The 15912-nt window shown below is 53.1% G+C and overlaps 1 protein-coding gene across 1 annotated transcript in view; it reads right to left on the bottom strand.

Moving 5' to 3' along the window:
• Positions 1-15912, bottom strand: part of LOC121555650 (insulin-like growth factor 1 receptor) — a 203923-nt gene that overhangs the window by 136778 nt on the left and 51233 nt on the right. The gene's annotated exons all lie outside the window — the stretch shown is intronic.

The following is a 15912-nucleotide window of genomic DNA, read 5'->3' as shown; positions in this document are numbered from 1 at the left end:
AAGGATGATGAGGTTCTCCAACAAACCAGAGTAACATCGGCAACATGGAAACAGACTATTCAGAACAGACTGTCAGGGTCAAGGGATCCAGTAGGGGAGGATGGGAACAGACTATTCAGAACAGACTGTCAGGGGATCCAGTACAGGAGGATGGGAACAGACTATTCAGAACAGACTGTCAGGGTCAGGGGATCCAGTAGGGGAGGATGGGAACAGACTATTCAGAACAGACTGTCAGGGTCAGGGGATCCAGTAGTGGAGGATGGGAACAGACTATTCAGAACAGACTGTCAGGGTCAGGGGCTCCAGTACGGGAGGATGGGAACAGACTATTCAGAACAGACTGTCAGGGTCAGGGGATCCAGTAGGGGAGGATGGGAACAGACTATTCAGAACAGACTGTCAGGGTCAGGGGCTCCAGTAGGGGAGGATGGGAACAGACTATTCAGAACAGACTGTCAGGGTCAGGGGATCCAGTAGGGGGAGGATGGGAACAGACTATTCAGAACAGACTGTCAGGGTCAGGGGATCCAGTAGGGGAGGATGGGAACAGACTATTCAGAACAGACTGTCAGGGTCAGGGGATCCAGTAGGGGAGGATGGGAACAGACTATTCAGAACAGACTGTCAGGGTCAGGGGTTCCAGTAGGGGAGGATGGGAACAGACTATTCAGAACAGACTGTCAGGGTGAGGGGATCCAGTAGGGGAGGATGGGAACAGACTATTCAGAACAGACTGTCAGGGTCAGGGGATCCAGTAGGGGAGGATGGGAACAGACTATTCAGAACAGACTGTCAGGGTCAGGGGATCCAGTAGGGGAGGATGGGAACAGACTATTCAGAACAGACTGTCAGGGTCAGGGGATCCAGTAGGGGAGGATGGGAACAGACTATTCAGAACAGACTGTCAGGGTCAGGGGATCCAGTAGGGGAGGATGGGAACAGACTATTCAGAACAGACTGTCAGGGTCAGGGGATCCAGTACGGGAGGATGGGAACAGACTATTCAGAACAGACTGTCAGGGTCAGGGGCTCCAGTACGGGAGGATGGGAACAGACTATTCAGAACAGACTGTCAGGGTCAGGGGATCCAGTAGGGGAGGATGGGAACAGACTATTCAGAACAGACTGTCAGGGTCAGGGGATCCAGTAGGGGAGGATGGGAACAGACTATTCAGAACAGACTGTCAGGGTCAGGGGTTCCAGTAGGGGAGGATGGGAACAGACTATTCAGAACAGACTGTCAGGGTCAGGGGATCCAGTAGGGGAGGATGGGAACAGACTATTCAGAACAGACTGTCAGGGTCAGGGGATCCAGTATGGGAGGATGGGAACAGACTATTCAGAACAGACTGTCAGGGTCAGGGGATCCAGTAGGGGAGGATGGGAACAGACTATTCAGAACAGACTGTCAGGGTCAGGGGCTCCAGTACGGGAGGATGGGAACAAACTATTCAGAACAGACTGTCAGGGTCAGGGGATCCAGTACGGGAGGATGGGAACAGACTATTCAGAACAGACTGTCAGGGTCAGGGGATCCAGTAGGGGAGGATGGGAACAGACTATTCAGAACAGACTGTCAGGGTCAGGGGCTCCAGTATGGGAGGATGGGAACAGACTATTCAGAACAGACTGTCAGGGTCAGGGGATACAGTAGGGGAGGATGGGAACAGACTATTCAGAACAGACTGTCAGGGTCAGGGGCTCCAGTAGGGGAGGATGGGAACAGACTATTCAGAACAGACTGTCAGGGTCAGGGGATCCAGTACGGGAGGATGGGAACAGACTATTCAGAACAGACTGTCAGGGTCAGGGGCTCCAGTAGGGGAGGATGGGAACAGACTATTCAGAACAGACTGTCAGGGTCAGGGGATCCAGTACGGGAGGATGGGAACAGACTATTCAGAACAGACTGTCAGGGTCAGGGGATCCAGTAGGGGAGGATGGGAACAGACTATTCAGAACAGACTGTCAGGGTCAGGGGATCCAGTAGGGGAGGATGGGAACAGACTATTCAGAACAGACTGTCAGGGTCAGGGGATCCAGTAGGGGAGGATGGGAACAGACTATTCAGAACAGACTGTCAGGGTCAGGGGCTCCAGTAGGGGAGGATGGGAACAGACTATTCAGAACAGACTGTCAGGGTCAGGGGTTCCAGTAGGGGAGGATGGGAACAGACTATTCAGAACAGACTGTCAGGGGCTCCAGTAGGGGAGGATGGGAACAGACTATTCAGAACAGACTGTCAGGGTCAGGGGATCCAGTAGGGGAGGATGGGAACAGACTATTCAGAACAGACTGTCAGGGTCAGGGGCTCCAGTAGGGGAGGATGGGAACAGACTATTCAGAACAGACTGTCAGGGTCAGGGGATCCAGTAGGGGAGGATGGGAACAGACTATTCAGAACAGACTGTCAGGGTCAGGGGCTCCAGTAGGGGAGGATGGGAACAGACTATTCAGAACAGACTGTCAGGGTCAGGGGTTCCAGTAGGGGAGGATGGGAACAGACTATTCAGAACAGACTGTCAGGGGCTCCAGTAGGGGAGGATGGGAACAGACTATTCAGAACAGACTGTCAGGGTCAGGGGATCCAGTAGGGGAGGATGGGAACAGACTATTCAGAACAGACTGTCAGGGTCAGGGGATCCAGTAGGGGAGGATGGGAACAGACTATTCAGAACAGACTGTCAGGGTCAGGGGATCCAGTAGGGGAGGATGGGAACAGACTATTCAGAACAGACTGTCAGGGTCAGGGGATCCAGTAGGGGAGGATGGGAACAGACTATTCAGAACAGACTGTCAGGGTGAGGGGGTCCAGTAGGGGAGGATGGGAACAGACTATTCAGAACAGACTGTCAGGGTCAGGGGGTCCAGTAGGGGAGGATGGGAACAGACTATTCAGAACAGACTGTCAGGGTCAGGGGTTCCAGTAGGGGAGGATGGGAACAGACTATTCAGAACAGACTGTCAGGGTCAGGGGCTCCAGTACGGGAGGATGGGAACAGACTATTCAGAACAGACTGTCAGGGTCAGGGGATCCAGTATGGGAGGATGGGAACAGACTATTCAGAACAGACTGTCAGGGTCAGGGGCTCCAGTAGGGGAGGATGGGAACAGACTATTCAGAACAGACTGTCAGGGTCAGGGGATCCAGTAGGGGAGGATGGGAACAGACTATTCAGAACAGACTGTCAGGGTCAGGGGATCCAGTAGGGGAGGATGGGAACAGACTATTCAGAACAGACTGTCAGGGTCAGGGGCTCCAGTACGGGAGGATGGGAACAGACTATTCAGAACAGACTGTCAGGGTCAGGGGATCCAGTAGGGGAGGATGGGAACAGACTATTCAGAACAGACTGTCAGGGTCAGGGGATCCAGTAGGGGAGGATGGGAACAGACTATTCAGAACAGACTGTCAGGGTCAGGGGCTCCAGTACGGGAGGATGGGAACAGACTATTCAGAACAGACTGTCAGGGTCAGGGGATCCAGTAGGGGAGGATGGGAACAGACTATTCAGAACAGACTGTCAGGGTCAGGGGATCCAGTAGGGGAGGATGGGAACAGACTATTCAGAACAGACTGTCAGGGTCAGGGGATCCAGTAGGGGAGGATGGGAACAGACTATTCAGAACAGACTGTCAGGGTCAGGGGATCCAGTAGGGGAGGATGGGAACAGACTATTCAGAACAGACTGTCAGGGTCAGGGGATCCAGTACAGGAGGATGGGAACAGACTATTCAGAACAGACTGTCAGGGTCAGGGGATCCAGTAGGGGAGGTTTTCAACTGAAGACCACCAACACTGCATATTGTATTTAGGGTTGTCCCTGACTACAAAAAATATTGGTTGACCTATAGTCATCCTGTTATTTCGACCAATCGATTGGTCTAAATGTTTAAACCTCTTTTTCCATATATAGACACACACCCTATGTGTCTGAATAAAATCAACTACATATGCACTGAGCTTGTCTGATTAAATAATTAAGACACACAAATGCCTCAAGAAAGAACACTGTGCAAAAAAAAAAATGACAGTGAGTGCCAGTGTGACTGGCGCACGTTGTCTCGCTCTACTGACTGGCGCACGTTGTCTCGCTCTACTGACTGGCGGCGCACGTTGTCTCGCTCTACTGACTGGCGGCGCACGTTGTCTCGCTCTACTGACTGGCGCACGTTGTCTCGCTCTACTGACTGGCGGCGCACGTTGTCTCGCTCTACTGACTGGCGGCGCACGTTGTCTCGCTCTACTGACTGGCGGCGCACGTTGTCTCGCTCTCCTGACTGGCGGCGCACGTTGTCTCGCTCTACTGACTGGCGCACGTTGTCTCGCTCTACTGACTGGCGCACGTTGTCTCGCTCTACTGACTGGCGCACGTTGTCTCGCTCTACTGACTGGCGCACGTTGTCTCGCTCTATTGACTGGCGCACGTTGTCTCGCTCTACTGACTGGCGCACGTTGTCTCGCTCTACTGACTGGCGCACGTTGTCTCGCTCTCCTGACTGGCGGCGCACGTTGTCTCGCTCTCCTGACTGGCGGCGCACGTTGTCTCGCTCTCCTGACTGGCGGCGCACGTTGTCTCGCTCTACTGACTGGCGGCGCACGTTGTCTCGCTCTACTGACTGGCGGCGCACGTTGTCTCGCTCTACTGACTGGCGCACGTTGTCTCGCTCTACTGACTGGCGCACGTTGTCTCGCTCTACTGACTGGCGGCGCACGTTGTCTCGCTCTACTGACTGGCGGCGCACGTTGTCTCGCTCTACTGACTGGCGGCGCACGTTGTCTCGCTCTACTGACTGGCGCACGTTGTCTCGCTCTACTGACTGGCGCACGTTGTCTCGCTCTCCTGACTGGCGCACGTTGTCTCGCTCTCCTGACTGGCGGCGCACGTTGTCTCGCTCTACTGACTGGCGGCGCACGTTGTCTCGCTCTCCTGACTGGCGGCGCACGTTGTCTCGCTCTACTGACTGGCGCACGTTGTCTCGCTCTACTGACTGGCGGCGCACGTTGTCTCGCTCTACTGACTGGCGGCGCACGTTGTCTCGCTCTACTGACTGGCGGCGCACGTTGTCTCGCTCTACTGACTGGCGCACGTTGTCTCGCTCTACTGACTGGCGCACGTTGTCTCGCTCTCCTGACTGGCGGCGCACGTTGTCTCGCTCTACTGACTGGCGCACGTTGTCTCGCTCTCCTGACTGGCGCACGTTGTCTCGCTCTACTGACTGGCGGCGCACGTTGTCTCGCTCTACTGACTGGCGGCGCACGTTGTCTCGCTCTACTGACTGGCGCACGTTGTCTCGCTCTACTGACTGGCGCACGTTGTCTCGCTCTACTGACTGGCGGCGCACGTTGTCTCGCTCTACTGACTGGCGGTGCACGTTGTCTCGCTCTACTGACTGGCGCACGTTGTCTCGCTCTCCTGACTGGCGGCGCACGTTGTCTCGCTCTACTGACTGGCGCACGTTGTCTCGCTCTACTGACTGGCGCACGTTGTCTCGCTCTACTGACTGGCGGCGCACGTTGTCTCGCTCTACTGACTGGCGGCGCACGTTGTCTCGCTCTACTGACTGGCGGCGCACGTTGTCTCGCTCTACTGACTGGCGGCGCACGTTGTCTCGCTCTACTGACTGGCGGCGCCACGTTGTCTCGCTCTACTGACTGGCGGCGCACGTTGTCTCGCTCTACTGACTGGCGGCGCACGTTGTCTGGCTCTACTGACTGGCGGCGCACGTTGTCTGGCTCCACTGACTGGCGCACGTTGTCTCGCTCTCCTGACTGGCGCACGTTGTCTCGCTCTACTGACTGGCGGCGCACGTTGTCTCGCTCCACTGACTGGCGCACGTTGTCTCGCTCCACTGACTGGCGCACGTTGTCTCGCTCTACTGACTGGCGGCGCACCTTGTCTCGCTCTACTGACTGGCGGCGCACGTTGTCTCGCTCTACTGACTGGCGGCGCACGTTGTCTCGCTCTCCTGACTGGCGCACGTTGTCTCGCTCTACTGACTGGCGGCGCACGTTGTCTCGCTCTACTGACTGGCGGCGCACGTTGTCTCGCTCTCCTGACTGGCGGCGCACGTTGTCTCGCTCTACTGACTGGCGCACGTTGTCTCGCTCTACTGACTGGCGGCGCACGTTGTCTCGCTCTACTGACTGGCGGCGCACGTTGTCTCGCTCTACTGACTGGCGGCGCACGTTGTCTCGCTCTCCTGACTGGCGGCGCACGTTGTCTCGCTCTACTGACTGGCGCACGTTGTCTCGCTCTACTGACTGGCGGCGCACGTTGTCTCGCTCTACTGACTGGCGGCGCACGTTGTCTCGCTCTACTGACTGGCGCACGTTGTCTCGCTCTACTGACTGGCGGCGCACGTTGTCTCGCTCTCCTGACTGGCGGCGCACGTTGTCTCGCTCTACTGACTGGCGCACGTTGTCTCGCTCTACTGACTGGCGGCGCACGTTGTCTCGCTCTACTGACTGGCGGCGCACGTTGTCTCGCTCTACTGACTGGCGGCGCACGTTGTCTCGCTCTACTGACTGGCGGCGCACGTTGTCTCGCTCTACTGACTGGCGGCGCACGTTGTCTCGCTCTACTGACTGGCGGCGCACGTTGTCTCGCTCTACTGACTGGCGGCGCACGTTGTCTCGCTCTACTGACTGGCGGCGCACGTTGTCTCGCTCTACTGACTGGCGGCGCACGTTGTCTCGCTCTACTGACTGGCGGCGCACGTTGTCTGGCTCCACTGACTGGCGCACGTTGTCTCGCTCTCCTGACTGGCGCACGTTGTCTCGCTCTACTGACTGGCGGCGCACGTTGTCTCGCTCCACTGACTGGCGCACGTTGTCTCGCTCTACTGACTGGCGGCGCACCTTGTCTCGCTCTACTGACTGGCGGCGCACGTTGTCTCGCTCTCCTGACTGGCGGCGCACGTTGTCTCGCTCTCCTGACTGGCGGCGCACGTTGTCTCGCTCTCCTGACTGGCGGCGCACGTTGTCTCGCTCTCCTGACTGGCGGCGCACGTTGTCTCGCTCTACTGACTGGCGCACGTTGTCTCGCTCTACTGACTGGCGGCGCACGTTGTCTCGCTCTACTGACTGGCGCACGTTGTCTCGCTCTACTGACTGGCGCACGTTGTCTCGCTCTCCTGACTGGCGCACGTTGTCTCGCTCTCCTGACTGGCGCACGTTGTCTCGCTCTCCTGACTGGCGCACGTTGTCTCGCTCTCCTGACTGGCGCACGTTGTCTCGCTCTCCTGACTGGCGGCGCACGTTGTCTCGCTCTCCTGACTGGCGGCGCACGTTGTCTCGCTCTCCTGACTGGCGCACGTTGTCTCGCTCTCCTGACTGGCGGCGCACGTTGTCTCGCTCTCCTGACTGGCGGCGCACGTTGTCTCGCTCTCCTGACTGGCGCACGTTGTCTCGCTCTCCTGACTGGCGCACGTTGTCTCGCTCTCCTGACTGGCGGCGCACGTTGTCTCGCTCTACTGACTGGCGCACGTTGTCTCGCTCTACTGACTGGCGCACGTTGTCTCGCTCTCCTGACTGGCGCACGTTGTCTCGCTCTCCTGACTGGCGCACGTTGTCTCGCTCTCCTGACTGGCGCACGTTGTCTCGCTCTCCTGACTGGCGCACGTTGTCTCGCTCTACTGACTGGCGCACGTTGTCTCGCTCTCCTGACTGGCGCACGTTGTCTCGCTCTACTGACTGGCGCACGTTGTCTCGCTCTACTGACTGGCGTACGTTGTCTCGCTCTACTCCCTGCTGCAGCGAAAAGGCACCACAGAAATGTTTATTGCGCTGTCCGTGCTGAAGCTGCAACATCAATTCAGCCATTTAGTTTCTTACTTGCTTCTGAATTAAAAGTTCTGTTACCGAAATCCCTAATTTGTTTAAGAAAAACATTCCCTATTCCCTCAACCCTTGCTCTCTTTACGTGATGACTAATAGGGCCTGACCTATAGCCTATCATAATCACATCAATAAACTGGTTATAACAAACTCCGAACAAATCAAATCAAATCAAATTGTATTGGTCACATGCGCCGAATACAACAGGTGCAGACATTACAGTGAAATGCTTACTTACAGCCCTTAACCAACAGTGCATTTATTTTAAACAAAAAAAGTAAGAATAAAACAACAACAAAAAAAGTGTTGAGAAAAAAAGAGCAGAAGTAAAATAAAGTGACAGTAGCGAGGCTATATATACAGGGGGGTACCGTTGCATGACAGCAAAATGGATGCGGAGGACGTGAAAAATAAACTGGAAACTGGCGAATGTTTACTGGTTGCTCAGGAGGGAAAGGGGAAGTCAGGTCTGTGGAAGAGCGAATGTTTAAACAAACACTCAAACAGAAACAGGATCTGTCTTTTTAATAAAGCTGGGCCCATTTAACAGTTAGGTTATTGAGTATAGACCTAATCAACTTGGGGTTTCCGCTCTCCTCAATTTTCTTAAGACAATTAGGCAACGGGCTGTTTCCTCGTCTCTGCTGCTGCTGCCTCCGCATTGTTCTCAATCCCAATATGCTGCTTCATGCTGCTGCCTCCGCATTGTTCTCAATCCCAATATGCTGCTTCATGCTGCTGCCTCCGCATTGTTCTCAATCCCAATATGCTGCTTCATGCTGCTGCCTCCGCACTGTTCTCAATCCCAATATGCTGCTTCATGCTGCTGCCTCCGCATTGTTCTCAATCCCAATATGCTGCTTCATGCTGCTGCCTCCGCACTGTTCTCAATCCCAATATGCTGCTTCATGCTGCTGCCTCCGCACTGTTCTCAATCCCAATATGCTGCTTCATGCTGCTGCCTCCGCACTGTTCTCAATCCCAATATGCTGCTTCATGCTGCTGCCTCCGCACTGTTCTCAATCCCAATATGCTGCTTCATGCTGCTGCCTCCGCACTGTTCTCAATCCCAATATGCTGCTTCATGCTGCTGCCTCCGCATTGTTCTCAATCCCAATATGCTGCTTCATGCTGCTGCCTCCGCACTGTTCTCAATCCCAATATGCTGCTTCATGCTGCTGCCTCCGCACTGTTCTCAATCCCAATATGCTGCTTCATGCTGCTGCCTCCGCATTGTTCTCAATCCCAATATGCTGCTTCATGCTGCTGCCTCCGCATTGTTCTCAATCCCAATATGCTGCTTCATGCTGCTGCCTCCGCATTGTTCTCAATCCCAATATGCTGCTTCATGCTGCTGCCTCCGCACTGTTCTCAATCCCAATATGCTGCTTCATGCTGCTGCCTCCGCATTGTTCTCAATCCCAATATGCTGCTTCATGCTGCTGCCTCCGCATTGTTCTCAATCCCAATATGCTGCTTCATGCTGCTGCCTCCGCATTGTTCTCAATCCCAATATGCTGCTTCATGCTGCTGCCTCCGCATTGTTCTCAATCCCAATATGCTGCTTCATTTTGCTATTACGTAAATAGCAACATAAGGAATGGCACCAATTCTACGGCGCACTGAAGATTGTTTCAGAACTGCAGACAGCGACAGTATCAAACGCGGGAAAAAATGCATTTATTATAAAATAATATTTGATTTATTAGTGTTGCACCATTCTTTTTACATAATATAACCATATCCAATTTCAGCATCACGTCTTAGAGTGATGGACTGCGCCATCCCTGTGGTCTCCACAATGGATCAGTCCACTGAGACAGACGCCAATCAGACAGGTGTCTTCAGCACCATAAAAATAAAATAACAAATGTGAATGCTCGACTAAAGAAATCTCAGTCGACCAACAGCGTATCGACCAAACAATCGACCAGTCGACTAAATGGGGTCAGCCCTACTTGTAATGAATGTCTACAATGTGGATAAGTGTATACTGGAGAAACCAGGGTATTGAATGTCTACAATATGGATAAGTGTATACTGGAGAAACCAGGGTATTGAATATTTACAATATGGATAAGTGTATTCTGGAGAAACCAGGGTATTGAATGTTTACAATATGGATAAGTGTATTCTGGAGAAACCAGGGTATTGAATGTTTACAATATGGATAAGTGTATTCTGGAGAAACCAGGAAGTCCTAGGAAGCCAGACTCAAACAACACCTATATCATATCAGGACAGAGTCTAGCAACACAACCCAACACCTATATCATATCAGGACAGAGTCTAGCAACACAACCCAACACCTATATCATATCAGGACAGAGTCTAGCAACACAACACCTATATCATATCAGGACAGAGTCTAGCAACACAACACAACCCAACACCTATATCATATCAGGACAGAGTCTAGCAACACAACCCAACACCTATAACATATCAGGACAGAGTCTAGCAATACAACACAACACCTATATCATATCAGGACAGTCTAGCAACATAACACAACCCAACACCTATATCATATCAGGACAACGTCTAGCAACACAACCCAACCACTATATCATATCAGGACAGAGTCTAGCAACACAACCCAACCCCTATATCATATCAGGACAGAGTCTAGCAACACAACACAACCCAACACCTATATCATATCAGGACAGCGTCTAGCAACCCAACCCAACACCTATATCATATCAGGACAGAGTCTAGCAACACAACCCAACCCAACACCTATATCATATCAGGACAGAGTCTAGCAACACAACACAACACCTATATCATATCAGGACAGAGTCTAGCAACACAACCCAACACCTATATCATATCAGGACAGAGTCTAGCAACACAACCCAACACCTATATCATATCAGGACAGAGTCTAGCAACACAACACAACACCTATATCATATCAGGACAGAGTCTAGCAACACATTTAGATCTCATCCAGTAACACAGCTAAGAATAGCAGGGTTGGATTCTAACCAAGGGTGGTGGTTAACACAGTGACAGACTAAGGAGGAGTACTATCGATCCCACAGGTCTGAATGACAAGTATTCGAGAAAGGCATGGCCACATAGGAGCCTCTGTCTCCATCTGCTGGACAGTTTGGAGAAGACACGTGACCTCAGCACTCATGAAGATTACATTTAGACAGATGTTAATAGAGCAGGTCTTGGCCCTGATAGTGGCACCGGCCCTTACCTTAACCTTAAACCTGGCCCTAATTCTAGCCCAGCCTTCACCTTAAACCTGGCCCTAATTCTAGCCCAGCCTTCACCTTAAACTTAACCCCAGCACCTAGAGGTTACTAAGCCATGCCCTTGATCCACGCCCTAACCTTAACCACACCTTTCACTGGGGCCCTAACCTTAACCACACCTTTCACTGGGGCCCTAACCTTAACCACACCTTTCACTGGGGCCCTAACCTTAACCACACCTTTCACTGGGGCCCTAACCTTAACCACACCTTTCACTGGGGCCCTAACCTTAACCACACCTTTCACTGGGGCCCTAACCTTAACCGTCCCCTGGGAATGTTCTCATTTCTCATATAGCAACTTTTATAAAGTCGTATCCCTAGGAGCAATAGAATTAGAGAGCATGTGCCCGTGCATTGCTTGTCCTCTTTGAGGTCAATTTTCCCCTAACCTAAGCCACTTACCTCTGATTGGCCCAGAGTCGTCCGGGTTTGGCCGGTGTCGGCCGTCATTGGAAATAAGAATTTGTTCTTAACTGACTTGCCTAGTTAAATAAAGGTTACATACACACACACTGACTGATTGGCTGACCAAACCTGACCCCAAGTCACTCACCTCTGATTCGCTGACCAAACCTGACCCCAAGCCACTCACCTCTGATTGGCTGACCAAACCTGACCCCAAGCCACTCACCTCTGATTGGCTGACCAAACCTGACCCCAAGCCACTCACCTCTGATTGGCTGACCAAACCTGACCCCAAGCCACTTACCTCTGATTGACTGATTGGCTGACCAAACCTGACCCCAAGCCACTCACCTCTGATTGACTGATTGGCTGACCAAACCCTGACCCCAAGCCACTCACCTCTGATTGGCTGACCAAACCTGACCCCAAGCCACTCACCTCTTATTGACTGATTGGCTGACCAAACCTGACCCCAAGCCACTCACTTCTGATTGACTGATTGGCTGACCAAACCTGACCCCAAGCCACTCACCTCTGATTGACTGATTGGCTGACCAAACCTGACCCCAAGCCACTCACCTCTGATTGACTGATTGGCTGACCAAACCTGACCCCAAGCCACTCACCTCTTATTGACTGATTGGCTGACCAAACCTGACCCCAAGCCACTCACCTCTGATTGACTGATTGGCTGACCAAACCTGACCCCAAGCCACTCACCTCTGATTGGCTGACCAAACCTGACCCCAAGCCACTCACCTCTGATTGGCTGACCAAACCTGACCCCAAGCCACTCACCTCTTATTGACTGATTGGCTGACCAAACCTGACCCCAAGCCACTCACTTCTGATTGACTGATTGGCTGACCAAACCTGACCCCAAGCCACTCACCTCTGATTGACTGATTGGCTGACAAAACCTGACCCCAAGCCACTCACCTCTGATTGGCTGACCAAACCTGACCCCAAGCCACTCACCTCTGATTGGCTGACCAAACCTGACCCCAAGCCACTTACCTCTGATTGACTGATTGGCTGACCAAACCTGACCCCAAGCCACTCACCTCTGATTGACTGATTGGCTGACCAAACCTGACCCCAAGCCACTCACCTCTGATTGGCTGACCAAACCTGACCCCAAGCCACTCACCTCTGATTGACTGATTGGCTGACCAAACCTGACCCCAAGCCACTCACCTCTGATTGACTGATTGGCTGACCAAACCTGACCCCAAGCCACTCACCTCTGATTGGCTGACCAAACCTGACCCCAAGCCACTCACCTCTTATTGACTGATTGGCTGACCAAACCTGACCCCAAGCCACTCACTTCTGATTGACTGATTGGCTGACCAAACCTGACCCCAAGCCACTCACCTCTGATTGACTGATTGGCTGACCAAACCTGACCCCAAGCCACTCACCTCTGATTGACTGATTGGCTGACCAAACCTGACCCCAAGCCACTCACCTCTGATTGACTGATTGGCTGACCAAACCTGACCCCAAGCCACTCACCTCTGATTGGCTGACCAAACCTGACCCCAAGCCACTCACCTCTGATTGGCTGACCAAACCTGACCCCAAGCCACTCACCTCTTATTGACTGATTGGCTGACCAAACCTGACCCCAAGCCACTCACTTCTGATTGACTGATTGGCTGACCAAACCTGACCCCAAGCCACTCACCTCTGATTGACTGATTGGCTGACCAAACCTGACCCCAAGCCACTCACCTCTGATTGACTGATTGGCTGACCAAACCTGACCCCAAGCCACTCACCTCTGATTGGCTGACCAAACCCTGACCCCAAGCCACTCACCTCTTATTGACTGATTGGCTGACCAAACCTGACCCCAAGCCACTCACCTCTGATTGACTGATTGGCTGACCAAACCTGACCCCAAGCCACTCACCTCTGATTGACTGATTGGCTGACCAAACCTGACCCCAAGCCACTCACCTCTGATTGACTGACCAAACCTGACCCCAAGCCACTCACCTCTGATTGGCTGACCAAACCTGACCCCAAGCCACTTACCTCTGATTGACTGATTGGCTGACCAAACCTGACCCCAAGCCACTCACCTCTGATTGACTGATTGGCTGACCAAACCTGACCCCAAGCCACTCACCTCTGATTGGCTGACCAAACCTGACCCCAAGCCACTCACCTCTGATTGACTGATTGGCTGACCAAACCTGACCCCAAGCCACTCACCTCTGATTGACTGATTGGCTGACCAAACCTGACCCCAAGCCACTCACCTCTGATTGGCTGACCAAACCTGACCCCAAGCCACTCACCTCTTATTGACTGATTGGCTGACCAAACCTGACCCCAAGCCACTCACTTCTGATTGACTGATTGGCTGACCAAACCTGACCCCAAGCCACTCACCTCTGATTGACTGATTGGCTGACCAAACCTGACCCCAAGCCACTCACCTCTGATTGACTGATTGGCTGACCAAACCTGACCCCAAGCCACTCACCTCTGATTGACTGATTGGCTGACCAAACCTGACCCCAAGCCACTCACCTCTGATTGGCTGACCAAACCTGACCCCAAGCCACTCACCTCTGATTGGCTGACCAAACCTGACCCCAAGCCACTCACCTCTTATTGACTGATTGGCTGACCAAACCTGACCCCAAGCCACTCACTTCTGATTGACTGATTGGCTGACCAAACCTGACCCCAAGCCACTCACCTCTGATTGACTGATTGGCTGACCAAACCTGACCCCAAGCCACTCACCTCTGATTGACTGATTGGCTGACCAAACCTGACCCCAAGCCACTCACCTCTGATTGGCTGACCAAACCTGACCCCAAGCCACTCACCTCTGATTGACTGATTGGCTGACCAAACCTGACCCCAAGCCACTCACCTCTGATTGACTGATTGGCTGACCAAACCTGACCCCAAGCCACTCACCTCTGATTGGCTGACCAAACCTGACCCCAAGCCACTCACCTCTTATTGACTGATTGGCTGACCAAACCTGACCCCAAGCCACTCACCTCTGATTGACTGATTGGCTGACCAAACCTGACCCCAAGCCACTCACCTCTGATTGACTGATTGGCTGACCAAACCTGACCCCAAGCCACTCACCTCTGATTGACTGACCAAACCTGACCCCAAGCCACTCACCTCTGATTGGCTGACCAAACCTGACCCCAAGCCACTTACCTCTGATTGACTGATTGGCTGACCAAACCTGACCCCAAGCCACTCACCTCTGATTGACTGATTGGCTGACCAAACCTGACCCCAAGCCACTCACCTCTGATTGGCTGACCAAACCTGACCCCAAGCCACTCACCTCTGATTGACTGATTGGCTGACCAAACCTGACCCCAAGCCACTCACCTCTGATTGACTGATTGGCTGACCAAACCTGACCCCAAGCCACTCACCTCTGATTGGCTGACCAAACCTGACCCCAAGCCACTCACCTCTTATTGACTGATTGGCTGACCAAACCTGACCCCAAGCCACTCACTTCTGATTGACTGATTGGCTGACCAAACCTGACCCCAAGCCACTCACCTCTGATTGACTGATTGGCTGACCAAACCTGACCCCAAGCCACTCACCTCTGATTGACTGATTGGCTGACCAAACCTGACCCCAAGCCACTCACCTCTGATTGACTGATTGGCTGACCAAACCTGACCCCAAGCCACTCACCTCTGATTGGCTGACCAAACCTGACCCCAAGCCACTCACCTCTGATTGGCTGACCAAACCTGACCCCAAGCCACTCACCTCTTATTGACTGATTGGCTGACCAAACCTGACCCCAAGCCACTCACTTCTGATTGACTGATTGGCTGACCAAACCTGACCCCAAGCCACTCACCTCTGATTGACTGATTGGCTGACCAAACCTGACCCCAAGCCACTCACCTCTGATTGACTGATTGGCTGACCAAACCTGACCCCAAGCCACTCACCTCTGATTGGCTGACCAAACCTGACCCCAAGCCACTCACCTCTTATTGACTGATTGGCTGACCAAACCTGACCCCAAGCCACTCACCTCTGATTGACTGATTGGCTGACCAAACCCTGACCCCAAGCCACTCACCTCTGATTGACTGATTGGCTGACCAAACCTGACCCCAAGCCACTCACCTCTGATTGACTGACCAAACCTGACCCCAAGCCACTCACCTCTGATTGGCTGACCAAACCTGACCCCAAGCCACTTACCTCTGATTGACTGATTGGCTGACCAAACCTGACCCCAAGCCACTCACCTCTGATTGACTGATTGGCTGACCAAACCTGACCCCAAGCCACTCACCTCTGATTGGCTGACCAAACCTGACCCCAAGCCACTCACCTCTGATTGACTGATTGGCTGACCAAACCT

This window comes from Coregonus clupeaformis, unplaced genomic scaffold (assembly GCF_020615455.1).
Source record: "Coregonus clupeaformis isolate EN_2021a unplaced genomic scaffold, ASM2061545v1 scaf0050, whole genome shotgun sequence".
Lineage (NCBI taxonomy): Eukaryota > Metazoa > Chordata > Actinopteri > Salmoniformes > Salmonidae > Coregonus > Coregonus clupeaformis.
This window is presented reverse-complemented; position numbering and strand designations above follow the sequence as displayed.